At 30.0% G+C, this 15,610-nt stretch overlaps 1 long non-coding RNA gene across 1 annotated transcript; it reads right to left on the reverse strand.

The window, feature by feature from the left end:
* Positions 1–302: 302 nt before the first annotated feature.
* LOC148787722 (uncharacterized) lies at positions 303–5,190 on the reverse strand. The gene is made up of 2 exons (XR_016065721.1): positions 4,801–5,190; positions 303–546 (listed from the first exon to the last, which is right to left on the reverse strand). It is a non-coding gene; the product is annotated as an uncharacterized LOC148787722 (long non-coding RNA).
* Between the last annotated feature and the right edge of the window lie 10,420 nt (positions 5,191–15,610).

The raw sequence follows: 15,610 nt of genomic DNA on the forward strand, positions 1-15,610 counted from the left end.
CCATACCAGTTATTTCTATGTCGAAAAGCACAAAAAAATCAAATTATTTTCTTCTAAACTTTTTCCAAATAAATTATAGATGACATGAAAAATTTATTTTTTAATGTTCTCTGGCGATTTTTTCACATCTTCTTTGTCAATTACGTGACCAGTTCATTCTATCCCTTTTTGATTCATTTACAACACCTTGCTTTCTTTATATACCATACCATATTCACTGTACGTACAATCGCAAAACAAATTTTATGATAGGAATTAGAATAGAACACGATCGGTTAAAGAACAAAATACCACACTTATACTGAATATCAAAAATTAATTTGATGAGAAACAAACTTTATAATAAAATCAACTTCCTCAAGAATGCATGCTTTTCATCAGGTTCCTCCAATAATTGCATACATACGCTTTCAATTACATTACATGACGAAGATTGAACAATTCTTCAACATTGTCAGCTGAGTACTCTCTTTCAAGTCATCATAACGGATGCTTCTATATGATGCCATAAGTCTCTAGATCCGTTCAGTTATTCGTGTCATCCATCTAAAACATGCATATGCACTCCAATTATAGTAGCATATATGATATGATATTACCAAGAATATAATAAATCTCATAAACTCATTTAGTGTCGGCGGTGGGAAGAATGAACAAGATTATTTACTTGGTTGTTGACTTTGATGCAGTAGTTTTTCTTTGATTTTGTTACCTTTTTTCTAACAATTATAACGTCTTAGCAGCGAAAAGAAGAAAAGAATTGGAGGAAAATTATATATATATGGGTAAAAGAATAAATAAAAATAAAACGGAACTTTCTTTTGTCTTATTGGCCTTATACTTTCACTTTTTCGCTCAATTTTGGATGAAAACAAAATTAGACTCAGGAGGAGTTTCATATATATCGGGCCAATTTTACTTCCCCCTGCATTTCTTTCTCCTAACAAAATAAAAATTATTTCTTATACATCTATTTTTACTTCCACTTCTCTTATTCCTCCATTTTTCACCCCAACCAAACACACTCTTAGCTTTTGTCTTTTTTTTTCTTCTCTTTTCTTCTTGATCTGTTTTCTACTTGTATATTCTATTATCTATTTTAATTAGTAAGTACTAGTAAATTACCAAGATTTAATTTTTTATCATTGTTAAAATTATTATACTATTATTGCTAATTAGTTTGAGGATATTTAATTTCTAATACTAGAGTACTAAGTATATCTATGCTATTATTATTAGTTTAGAAGTGCAGAAATTTAATAAAAGTTTGAATATTATTTATGATTTATGAGAAATAAAATGTACTTGTTTATATTATTCTCTATGAAAATACTAATTATATAACTATATAAATTATCTTTATGCATTAGCACTGTCCTTAGCAAAGGCGCATGCCACAACGTGCGCCATGGCTCCAAGAACCCTTTGCGCCATGAGCCACTACTATGAACTCAATACCACCCAATCTCCATGCTCAAGTATGAATTTGATTATACTCCTTCAACCCTTGAAGAGCATCAAAAAGACAAATGACAAAAGTAGCTGACACTACCAGTGAACTAATGAATGGGTTCTCATAAAAACCCAACAATACATAACTGTGGGGCACAACTAATAAGTAGGATATGATGAAAAATCAATACTCACCAACACCATGGTGTTATACCAGCTCTAAGAAGTACCCTTGAAACATCATCATGGTCTTCTGAGCAAGTATAACAAATATAATTGAAAGAAAATTAACTTATTAAGTTCATTGGAAGAGTTTAACTTGAGAGATGGAAGATAAAAAAGAAATTTTATTTTATTTAAGTTGTTAGTAACTTAGTTAACCATGGTTCCCAACCTAATATACCTGGATATATCACATTCAAGGGCCAGGAAAGATTAATGTTGAAAAGTTACAATACTTGTCTATATGAAGCATGGAAGATTTGTATAACTCTACACTCAAGCACAACTTGTACATGTCTTATTTGTTTTCTTTTAAGCTTGATCCTTGGGGGGAGAAGGATCCATGTAATAAGAATCAATATTACACACTGAACTTGCACTATCTAAAAGGAATAATTCGTAATATTAAGGAGGGGAACTGCAGTAAGTAAACATTGTTCGAATAATTATTTTTTGAGTTGGCATGGCAGCCACCTGGACGATCACATATTTTCTATTGATAAGTGAGTTCGAATTCGTATGAGATCCATGTTGCTGGAAGAAACGAATTAAAAACCCTTTTATGTGTGTTCTTGAATGTATCACCTCTATGGTTGATTTACATCTTATATGTCCACACACGTTAAATCAATGGATAAACCTAAATTGATGACTCCTTTTCTTATATAAATTCCAAGAAATATTTTATAATCTCTCTAGGTTGTAATTTGTGATGATGGCTAGCAAAAAACTCGCCAGAGATTTGTTCCCCTTTAAAGAGAGTATCAGACAAGTCAAAAGGATGGGTTGACCAATAATACAAAATACATTCTACATTTCAATATACAAAAAAGAATGCATGATAAATGAATTGTAGATATAAAAGAATGCATTATCAATTTATGATCATTAGAAATATAGAAATGCATTACTACTCCTTCCACTAAACACTTTCTAGATGATTGATGGACACCATTTTCTATAAGCACAACAAACCAATGTACCAACACAAGAGCTATAGCCATCCTCATCTCCCTTAAAGTGCAGACCATTTGACTATAGGGAACAACTTTTGTCGTGAACCAACTCAATCTCTCTATCTCTCTCTTTTTTTCTTTTAACATCTCCCTTTCTCTCTTTTTCTTTAATCTCTCTCTCTCTCTCTCTTTTTAAAAACTCTCTTACTTCTATTAGTAATATTCATTTTTATCACCTGTATCCACAAGAAGAGATGTTCATAAGTTTCTCCATAGGCTAGGAAAGAACGCAATTCCAAGAAGATAGAATGACTGAAATCAATTCAAACTTTCCAATCATCATATAATTCTTTAAGTTATATATGCAAAAAATGATCCATATATAGAGAATATTGATTCACGTGATCAAATTTAAGATGCATTAAATCAGTAGGTTCAATGTCATTCTACAGCACAACAACAAAATTCTACTGCAGAATACAACGCATAATTTTGCAGAAGTCTGCTGAAGAATAAGTTGCAGCAATATAAGTTGAATTCTGCCGCAAAATACTTCTGCAAAATTCTGGAATAGCAAACAACAAACCACTGACGAATGAGTTACAAAGTAGTTTAACCAAATACCTATCTTTTGCTCGGTAAAGCTGTATAGCCTACAATGTGTTTATAGGTCTATTATGTTAGCTGATATTGTTAGTGCCAATAGATGACGGCTCAACCATATATTATTTCTGAATTAACTCAACTTCTTGTTGGTCATGAATTGCTTTAGTGTAGAAGTGGTTGGAACTTTTTGTATCATGAAGGAATCATTTAGTTATCATTAGAAGAGGAAAAAGGACAAAGGACAGAAACTTACGAATTAAAGAATACAAAGTACATTCTGGATTTTTAATATACAAGAAAGAGTGCATAATATATGATGGTATGATAGTAGACATGAAAGAATGCATTATAATTATTAAAAACCGTATAAATGCAAGACACGTGCTTTAGTAACTGCTTTCTAGATCATTGATGGAAACTGTTTGCTATAAGGAAAACAAATCAACGTACTAACACGTACCAAGACCTTAAAGACTAAGGACTCATTTACCTAGTTTAAGAAGTACACCTAAAATTTGGGAGAAAAGCAAGCATAAGCAGTATACTGGGAGACCGCATCCAGGCCCAATGTGAAAGAAAATCGAAAAGCAAGGATTCCTCTATCTTGTTTTAAGAAGTGGACCCAAAAATTTTGGGGAGCAAGAAATACAAACAGTATCTTTAGCGACATCATTCATGCCAAATATGACACAAAAACAAAAAGTAAGGACCTATCTATCCAATTCTGGAACCAAAAATTTTAATGGAAAAGATACAAGCAAAATTCTGAGAGCCAGAAATAGAGAAGACGAAGAAGGAGAAAAGCATAAGGATTATAATTGCACCCATGTTCCACAAACCCATTTTTTCACTTCTCAATATTGGGAACATTACCATGAAATAAAAGCAGACAACCAAATTCATCAAGATGAATAAAACCCATAAACCTTAAAAGAGAATAATGTCCTTCAAAGAACTAATTAACATTCACAAATCTAATTCTAAAGGTTAAAGTGTCATAAATCCATTTATTTTTGTCATCTTCATTGAGAAATAAAAAAATATTGCTTCCATCTCACGCACAAAGATACTAGACTATAATCTCATGCAGAAAAGAGTCTTACTATTGATAGATATTATAAAATCAGCATGCATCTCTCCAACCTAAGCCTTTAGAGAAGATAAAAAAATAAAAGGGAAAGAGTGGTTCTTCCCATAGTCAAACAAGATATAAAACAATAATATCAGCCAAAACAGAAAAAATGGCTCGTCCAAAAGTGTCCATACCAACTATTTCTAAACTTGACTCCCTCTTATTACAAAATTCATCTGGGAAAAAGAAAAAGGAACAAGAAGAAGAACTAGGCAAAGTTCATAGCTATAATCAACATAGATTCAATCACATACATAATTCCAGAATCCAAAACCACAAATAGAAAAAAACTCACTACAATCATATCAAATTAGAAAAGGAAAAACGGAAAAAAGAGAGAGAGAGAGAGAGAGAGAGAGAGATGAATCAAAATATAAATGATCGGGTTGAATCCAGGAAAATCACAAACGGGCAATTCAAAAACTCTCATACCTGAACTTGAAATAGTAAGAACTCAAAGAATCAGGACTTCGGATGAAAACGAAAACACATTGTCCGCCCACGTGTATATATTTACATATAGAAAATAGGAGCAGAAGTTAGGGTCTATGTCGCACCTTTTCACCTTGAAATTCACAATATTACTCTAATTACTCTCTCTCTCAAAAACAGCTAAGTGGAGGAGATGGTAAAACAGTGGGAGGAAGAAGAAGGAGAGGAAGTAATTTTGAGTGTTTTTAGAACATCTGGATTTCTTCTTTTTTGTTAGAGTGGGAGCGATGGTTTTGAGGGTTTTTACCGGGAGGAGGATTTGGCTTTCTTCTCTTTTAGTGGAGTGGGAGCTGGGTTTTTACCAGTGGAGGACTTGTCTTTTGGTGGAGCGGGAGCAGGGGGTTTTACTTGGAATGGGGGTTTTTATAGGTAAAAGTAATTTTGTATTTTTTTAATTATTTTTCTTTCATAAAAATTTTAGATTTATGATTAAGTGTAGAGAAATTTTGCAATTCTAATTAGGACAAATTGCATCGAAATTTTTTATTTTAAGTGCTCGTTTTTAGTTTGGTTGATTAAATAGATCAAATTTCGCTTCTGATGAAACTATGACTTTATTTATAATTATTACTTATTTTTTAAAATTAAATTTTGATGACGATCCACATAAAAATACTATTTTAATTATCAATTTATATTTTGTAATTCATTATATTCAATTTTAAGTATAAATTAGTTATGAACCCGTGCATTGCAGGTGTATATATTTTATGATTTAAAGTTATTTGATATTTAATATTGATTACTTAAATTTATTTAGATTAATTAATATTAAGATATTGAGATATTAACTGTATTATAGTTTATTGACAATTACAATTGCAAATAAATTATTTTTTTTATTAATTAACTGTTATTATGAGTATCATAATCGTAAATATAACTTATGTTTAATCCACATCAATTCAATCATTTAGGCGGAAGGTGATAAATTATAAAAAAAATTAAAGAGAAAATGAATAAATTGGAAGAGCTAATAAGGGATCTTTTTACGTATTGTTAAACTAATAAGTATAAACTTAGTCCAAACCGTCATCACAAAAGCCCAAAAACACCTCATGGTTGGCAACAACGGGCATGGATGACAAGGCAGACTTTATTTATAATTATAATTTGACCCTACAACCCTAGGGACCCTTAATAATTTTTAATAATAATATTATTCTTGGAATACCTTTCCTTAAGAAATTTTTTTTGATAAAATATATTAATGAAAAAAAGGCATAATAGGAACCTTTGAATATGAAATAATAAAATTGATAATAATGGATAGTGGGGGCATGTGTACCTTGCCATTTCCAAGGCAGGACGTGCACTTCCACTTGAAATATCAATTTACAAAAAAATCAAATCAATGTTCTCTTACACCTTAATCTAGGGGTGGCAACGAGTCGAGCTTGACAATTTTTGTTGAGTTTGAGCTTGAGCTTGAGCTCGAACTCGAGCCGATGAGCTGAACTAGAGCTCGCTATTTGCATTTGGATTTACACCACCAGAATACAATTAAAGAGCTTCATTATTTCTATTTTGACTCTTACCAACTGACCAAATTCTAAACTATTATTAAGCTTGTTGGATCTGGAGGAGAAAGACAACCATCTGAAACTGAAGTTCGCACCATATAAACTGCTACAACAGTCATGAAATTTCACAACTTTCACCCTTTCTTCAACTTGTTTTGGTTATAAAAAATAGCACCCAAACCCAAAAAAAAGAAGAATAAGTAAAATGCAACAGAGAAAGAAGGACTACCTAGAAGCCGTACTCGTTGCCGTATTCGTTGCCGACTTGCCGTCCTTGTTGCCGTGAGTTTGGGGCTAGGGTTCTAAGAGATGGGTTTGGGAAAGAAATGAGAGAGGAGTAAGAATGGAGATAGAAAGAGAAAGAGAGAAAGAAAAAGAAAGAAGAAATGAGAAAAGAGAGAGAAAGAGATGGGTTTTTTACTTTTTGTTATATTATTATTATTATTATTATTATTATTATTTTAAATCATGAGATTGAATTATCAAATTTTTACATAGATATAGTTGAAATTAATATATGTTCACAATCTGCAAAATTTATATATTTATAAATATTAGTATAACATTGATGTAACTATCATCTTATATTGTCGAACAACATGAGTTAATCGGTCATAGAAATTCAGATCAGACCCTTAGATATGATCAAACTTACAGAAAAATACATTTGGTAAACTTTTAGACTTATTTGATATACGAACGTCGAGATATCGTACTCGAAACATAAGAGTAATCAATCAAGATGGTGTATTGTTGAATCAGGCCATGTGATTATAAATCATATCGTCTGATATAATCTAATGGACATAGTCTTGTATATATTTAAATTTCGTATGAATCGCATGCCCGAATTTTAAGATATTGCAATTACTGATTAAACTTTTTAATCTCATTATATATATAATAAAATAGTAATTAGAATTGTTCAACCATCACTATCATCATCATCATCATTATTATTATTATTGTTGTTGTTGTTGTTGCTATTCTTATTATTATTATTATTATTAGATTAATTCATAGAAATTACTAAATTTTGACATAAATTTATAAATAATAAAAAATCATAAGTGAATTACTTGTCAATTTAAAAAATATATAATGTAAAATATTTATTAAAATATAACATAAAGTTTATATATGTCGTATTAAATAATGATTTGAATTACAAAAAATATTATAATTTACTAAGTTGTTGAATAAATTTATTTTTATATAAAGATTAAATGTATAAATAAAAGTACCATAATTTATTATTATCCAAAATAAAAGATACGATATTGATTAATAATTATAATATATGGTCAATTTTGATTATAAAATTGATCAAATTAAATATATAAAAAATTAAAAAAAGCTCGCGAGCTCATGAACAGACACAATTCAGATCGAGCTCAAAATCGAGCCGGCTCGCGAGCTTACTCGACTCATCTGCCACCCCTACCCTAATCTTAATTCCTTCGGTCAGACACGCGATAGGTAAGGATTTATATTCTTAATTATTAATTGATTAGTATAATTATATTATTTAATTAATATTATTATTAAATATAATTTATATTGATTGATGTACTATTTAATTGAAATATTTTATGACTTTAATTATTTACATTTGATATAAAAATATTATAGTTAGTTAATTAAATTACTAAATTTGTTAGATTTAATTTTTACTATAGTTAATTTACTCAGTTTCGTCAAACCCATTGACTAAATGGTTAGCTATAAGTATTGGTATTTAATTAAATTCTATAGCAGCAAGAAATTGATAGAAAATTTATAAAAGTATTCGAATATTATATTTAAGAAATATTAGAAAGTTGTATTGTGAAATTATTGTATTTATGAAAAAGAAAAAATGAGAAATTTGAAATTATTTAATTTGTAATTGTTGTTAAGAATGAAAGTTATAAAATATGAGGGGTTTGAGTAAATGAATTCTTGTGAATTAATAAATAAACTATAAATATCTTTATGAAGCCTAGATTGTCTAGTTACTAAAAGGAACTAGGTCAAAAATTTATATTTCGGTAGAAAAAAATATTAAATTTTTTTTAAAAATAGTGAGAATAATATTTAATATTCTATTTAAAAACTACACTATTTTCGATATATTAATTATATGCGTTATAACCCATTATAGGATACAGGATAAAATGAAAGGACAGAATAATTGTCTATTTGTTAATTAAGTCATTGTAAGGTCGAGGTAAGTAAATGATTAGCATTATCTATATATGTTTTCATTTCTTGTGGTATTACTTTAAATAATTATGTGATTTGTGCTAAAACTTATTTATATGGAATATATGAGTAGTGGATGATTTATGAGTGATTATATTCTGATTTATATGAAATAAATGAGTGGTCGATAATTTATGAATGATTATATTGTGAACGTGAGATGGAAAAATGCATTAAAATATTCCATTGTTGGATGATATGTTGTGAGTGCTCGTAAATAAAAATATATCGATGTACGGTTTATGTTACTAGCTGCTTAGATCGGTGGAACTGAGGGAGTGATGGAATTAAACATAATTGTGGTATGAAGACCCCTTGACATTGTTGAATAGCCTATATGGCAAAATGAAAAGAAAGAGCTATGATGTGATATTAAAAGAGTTGTATGATGTAATGTGAAAAGAGCTATGATGCCATACTAAAAGTGCTATGATGCGAAATAAAATTGATGAGCCGACATGTCAAGGGGATTCATTTAAATATTATATAATGGTGAGATTGAGCTGGTAGCGAAAAACACTATATCACATTATGGTAAACAAACTAGAATAAGAGGAGTTTAATTGATTGTTATATTGTGAGTTGGCTATGTTGTGCAATAAAGTTTGTTATGTTGGGATTAAATTGATTATGATCTATATATGTTGTTCAATATGTCTTGTCTGGACTACATTTGATATACATATATGTGCCAGTTATTTGCTTACTGAGTTGCATGCTCATTCCTCTGCTAATATTTTTTAAGTATTGTTCTTTACCCATTGAGGGCTAAGTCCAAGCCTTGCATCAGGTCAGACCAATATGTAGTTTTCTCCTTACTCGGTAATAAAAATGGATATCACATTTTTAGGGTGTATGAAGTAATAAAATATGGGTGATGTATAAATATGGATATCATGTATAAACATGATTTATTCTAAGTACAATATTTAAGGGAGATGTAGTCATAGTGTCGTTAGGGGATGCTACATTTATTCCTCATAATCATTTAGACTTTTGAAATTATACAAAATGGAGAAATTGTTATTTAATAAAAACTCAAGGTTTTTTTTGAAAACTTGCTTAAGTTCGTTATGATTATCCAAGCAATGTTGCAATAAAGATTTATTAAACCGCTATAAATCAATATACATAATTTAAGTCTGAAAATAAAAATTTTCATTAACTATCATGCATCACATGCATTTAGTAGCTTATATCATTAACTCATTTAAAATTAAACATATGATTCATCACACAAAATTCAAGAAGATTTATATGATTAATAAGATTAAATAGAGCAACTCCACAATGCTATTGAAAAATCCAAATCATATTACACAATTTTAGAAGAAATTAGAGAAAGAAAACAATAATTAAAATAAAAGTAAAATATCGACTAATCACCCAAATTCTCACATAATTCAGATTTTCTTAAATTTGAAAACAAAAAATACAAAATATAATTCAAGGATTTTGATAAATAACATTAATTAATCAATGACCAAGGAATGAATGTACTAAAAGCAAGTCTATTTTAACCATATCAATTAATCTTTTAGTATCTACATCAGTCGAAAAGAAAAATTTAAATGTCTCCATCTTGGACCAGGACCCATAAAGAGAATTAGGCCAAAAGGTCAGATCTCGGTTATCATCATACCCATTGTTTGCCATGGAATGTACCTGCAAAACAAAGAGATATACAAACACAGACATGGGTTAAAAAATTTATCCTAATTTTAGGATTTGAAGACAAGTTTTAAATTTTTTTATAGGTAAACATTTGGTTCCCTATATCCGCAGCGTTTAGCTCAGTGTATATCTTTTTTAAGTTGATTATTTCTTTTCCAACTATATCCCTTATAAAATGGTATCTAACATCAATATGCTTTGTTCTAACATGAAAAACTGAGTTTTTACAAAGTTGAATTCCTCATTGACTGTTAGAGATATTGTTATTTTTTCGTTTAGGGAACCTTTTTCATCTAATAATCCTTTTAACCAAATTGTTTCTTTAGAAGCTTCTGTAGCAGCAATATATTCAGCCTTAGTAGTAGATAATGCAACGAAATGTTGGAGTTGGGATTTTCAGCTTATGCATGAGCCACATAAAGTAAATACATATGAAGTTGTAGATTTTCTATTATCTCTGTCATTAGTATAATTAGAGTCCACATATCCAATCAACTTAAATCATAACATTTATAAAATGTTATGCCATAAGCCATAGACTCATTCAAGTATCTCGGTAGCTACTTAAGAACATCCTAATAAGGTAAACCAGCATTAGACATATACTTACTTAAGCAACTTACAGCATAAGCAATGTCAATACTAACCATCAAGAACATAACAGAACCAACTGCATTTGAATAGAGAACTTTTTTCATTTTCTTTTTATCAATTTCAGACTTAGGACTTTGTTCTTTACTTAACTGAAAGTGTGCAACTAAGGGAACACAGGTTGGCTTAGAGTTTGACATTAAAAAATTTTCTAACCCTGCTTCGATATAAGATTTTTTATTTAAGAAAATTGTTGAATCATTTCTATTTCTATTTATAGACATTCCTAGAATTTTCTTAGCATCACCTAGATTTTTGAGTAATTCCGGTATAATTTACACCTTCTTTTTCAGTAAAACCTTTATCAACCAATCTAACTTTAAAACATGTTAAGTTATTTTCTTGTTTAATTTTAAACACCCATTTACAGTCAACAACAGTACAATCATTAGGTTTAGGTACAAGAACCCATGTTTTATTATCATTTAAGGATTTCATTTCTTCATTCATGGCTTTTTCCCAATTTTCTGAGTTTACATAGCTTAATGCTTCTTCATAAGTATTAGGTTCAAAATTTTTAACAACATTCAAAACAAGATGAAAATTTTTTAGTCTAGAGGGAAGTCTACGTTCTCTTCTTTTTCTATCCCTAGCAAGTTGATAGTTTTGTAGACTACGTTCATTAAGATTTTCATTATTCTATTGATTTTCTTCCTCATTTTCTTCATCTTGTTGGTAATCCTCTGAAGGAACCTCCACCTTATTAAAGATGGATTCTATATTTACATCTTTAGAAGCCATAGGTGTATTAGTGAGACATGGCATTTCTAATTCATTAAAAGTTATTTCTCTACTTATTATAAGTTTAAAGCCAGGTTGATTTCTTAGGCATAATCTATAACTTTTAACACCTTCTGGATAACCAACAAAAATACATTTTGGGAGCGGGATTCAAGTTTATCACCAGTTGTAAAGCAAATGCAGAACATCCAAAAATGCATAAGTTAGAAAAATCAGCAGGTTTCTCAGACCACAAACATTCAAGAATTTTTCCTTGCAAGGGAACAAAAGGAGACTTATTTATTAAATAAGCAACAGTCATAACAGCTTCACCTTAGAAAGATTTTGACAAGTCAGAACTAATAAGCATGCATTTAACTTTATTTAATAAAGCCTCATTAATTCTTTCAGCCACACCATTTTGTTGAGGGGTATAGGGGGTGGTTTTATACCTTTTGATTCCAAATTCATTACACAAATCAGTAAATTGTTGATCACAAAACTTTAAACCATTATCAGTTCTTAATGCATTTAACTTCTTGCCTATTTGATTTTCTACTAATGTTTTCCAATTGTTAAATTTCTCAAAACTTCAGATTTTTATTTCATTAAAAAAAATAAAGACTTTTCTTGAGAAATTATCAATAATAGACAAGAAATATTTATTGTCACCGTGAGTAGCAATATGCAGGTCCCCACACATTAGCATACACATAATCAAGAATACTTGATGAAGATAGGGATTTAGGTAAGGTGATGTAGAAAAATGCACCTTGTGTTGTTTTTCTAAGACACAATCATCATAGAAATCTAATTTTTCAATTTTATCAGATAAAAAACCATTTTTCTGCAGCCTTTCAAGTCCTTTCACACTTATGTGGCCTAATCTTTTATGCCATAAGTTGATTTTACTATTTTCAGATGCAGTAACAGCAAAAGATTCATACTTTACAGAGCAAATATACAAATTTATCTTTCTTTCAGCTTTAGAAATAAATATAGAACCTTTAATAATTTTCATTATCCCTTTTCTCCATCTACCTTCTAACCTTTCTTCTTCTAGTGCAACACATGAAATTAAATTGTGGCACAAATCAGGGACATGTCTAACAACTTTTAAGGTTAACTTATAACCATTTTCAAAGGTCACACAAATATCACCAAGACCTTTAATTTCACATTATTTTTCATTTTCTATGGACAGAAAACCCAAATTTCCAGATTTACAATTTGTAAAAAGATTTCCATAAAAAGACTCATGTGAAATGTACAACTAGAATCAATAAGCCGACTCATTTATTTTCATAGATGATTTTTCATTACAAAGCATATAAACTTCACCATTATTTTCATCAGTCAGAATGTTAGCACTTTCTTTATTATTATTATTTCTATTATCTCTTTTAGGTTTCTTACAATCTTTTATAAGTTGCCCTTTTCCACCACAATTATAACATCTTCTAGTTTTATCATCTCTAGATTTTTCTTATCTAGTTCTAGATTTAGATCTACTTTTACTCCTACTTCTACTTTTACTTTTTCCATATCTTCTGTACTTATTATTAGAATTTCGATTTCTAGTTCTTCCTCTAACAAAATTAACTTCGTTTTGAGACTGATTATTTTTATTAGTTTTTAAATCCATTTTTTTTAATTTTTAAACCATTAGTTACTATATCAAAACTTATATTATCTCTACCATATTTTATTGTTGTCTTAACATCACCATAAGTTTCAGGAATTGCATTTAATGAAATAATAGGGGTATAGTCATCTATATTCTTATCACCAGTTAGCTTTATGTCTTGAATTAATTTAGTAAATCATCTATATTTTTTAGATAAGTCTAGCTTATAACGATTAAAGATTTCAAATAGAAATAATTTACTAAGTAATGAGGTTTTTGTATAAAGCTCTTCTAATTTATTCCATAAGTCTTTTGTAGAGTCTTGCTAACCTACCTTTCTTAATACAATATCAAAAAAAATTAAAATAATAGAGGAATAAGAAAATTCATCAGTTTCAAGCTTTTTATCTTCTCAAACATTTATCTGTATATTTTTCATCAATGACTTTAAATACTTTTTGTTGAATCAAAATCCTTTTCATTTTTTGTTGCCAAATTGCAAAATTAGATTTCTCAATCTAACGTTTGCAAATTGTAACTCGGCATTTAATAGAAAATATATATAACAGGAGTAATACAGATAATAATTTAAGAGATATTACAGAAATAACAAGGGGATCCTAGGCCAAGCTCAACCAGATACCCGCCGACCTAAGGGGTTCGGCTAGGTGAGTTATTGACAGGGAGATTAGGTATTTGATTTACAGAAAATGCACAAAGCAGAATAATATCAGAATACCAAGCAGAATAATATTCAAAATTTCGCACCAAGAAAAATAATTCTAGAATATTAATCAACAGGCAATTTTCACAGTAAAATGTAGCAATATCGACAGAAAATTTTCAGCATAACTATAGCAATATTAATTGATAGAAAATATTTACCAAGCGACATAAATACTCAAATTGCAGCAGAAAAATATTTTCTTCAAAGCACACAAAAAATAGCAGTATAATATTTTGCAGAAAATAAAATGAGGGGTTTTAGGGATTACTGCCACCGGAGAAATCAGAACCTTATGGTTTTGATACCACTGTTACGAGTTAATTCCTTCAGCAGTAGCCCAAAAACTTTAACCCTGAGCAACTATTACAGAGATTGTGGGTTTTTCAAACCTTATAATATGCAAACCGATTAAAAATGATACAAGAATAAAGCAACTAAAATAAGAACAGGATATAAGAAAGTGGTAAATAGGCTTAGAGAGTCGAGATCTAGAGTGGCAAGCTTGCGGCCATAAAAGGTCTCACGGTTGCTCAATATTCCCACCAAGGTAATATTCACAAATTTTGATTTTTCTCGTAGGTTGGTTATTATTTAATTTCAAATCAAGGAGGTATATTATAAACGTAAAATATAAGAGAAATAAGGAGATGTGGGCGGTGGAAGGAGTTTCCAAGTACATTGGAAATTGAAAATGGAGAAGAACCAGAGAATGGGGGAGAAAAGTAAGAATTGGTCCCTGCCAAAGAAGAAGAGAAGAGGAGAGAGCGGCAAATGAGAGTTAGGGTTAGGGTAGAAACCTTTAAATAAAATGTATGGGGTTGGGTTAGGGTAATGAACCGGGTCGAGTGATGGGCTATTTTTCGCTTAGTGGGCCGAGCAGCTTGGCAGGAATAGGAGCCATCCAATTGGGAAGGGGCTAGGCTTTGGGCCTACTTAAATGGTCATAGACCACAATTTCAACAGGTTGCTTTTGTTATATTATGAAATTTTGAGTAGATTCCATTAATTATTCCTTAATTTTGGTGTTATAAATATGGTCACAAGGGCTTCCTTGCGTTCATGCAAAATTTTAGGATCTAATTTGGCAATTGAACTTTCTAAAATTAAAAAAAAGAAAAAAAAATTTGGTCCATTAACTTTGTCCGCGATTAATTTTAGTACACTGAATTTCGTTGTTATCACATTTTGACTAATAATTTACAGAAATGGTCAATAAAATACAAAATATGATTATAATGCCAATTTTCCGGCTAATTTAAATATTTCCACAGGAAATTGCTGACTTGGCAAGGCCATGGTGGAAAAGCAGCCAGTATGGCCACGTGTATTTCCACATAGACAATGACGTTACAACTTGTCAAATTATAACTCACGTGCAAAGCACGTGACTCTTCTCAGTTAAATTTTTCAGAAGCAGAACTCCCCAAATTCTTTAGCCTTAATTTCTCTCCACTCTTTTACAATTTCACTCTATTATTGTGTGAAATCTAAAATTTTTGCTACTAAAATTGTGGTGATGAGAGATCCATCCCTCAATGGAGATCCTCCCCTGATTACGGTTAGTTTTCATCCCTAGGTACCGTA

Source organism: Sesamum indicum, linkage group LG6 (assembly GCF_026168435.1).
Source record: "Sesamum indicum cultivar Baizhima isolate 11 linkage group LG6, ASM2616843v1, whole genome shotgun sequence".
In the NCBI taxonomy this organism is placed as follows: domain Eukaryota; kingdom Viridiplantae; phylum Streptophyta; class Magnoliopsida; order Lamiales; family Pedaliaceae; genus Sesamum; species Sesamum indicum.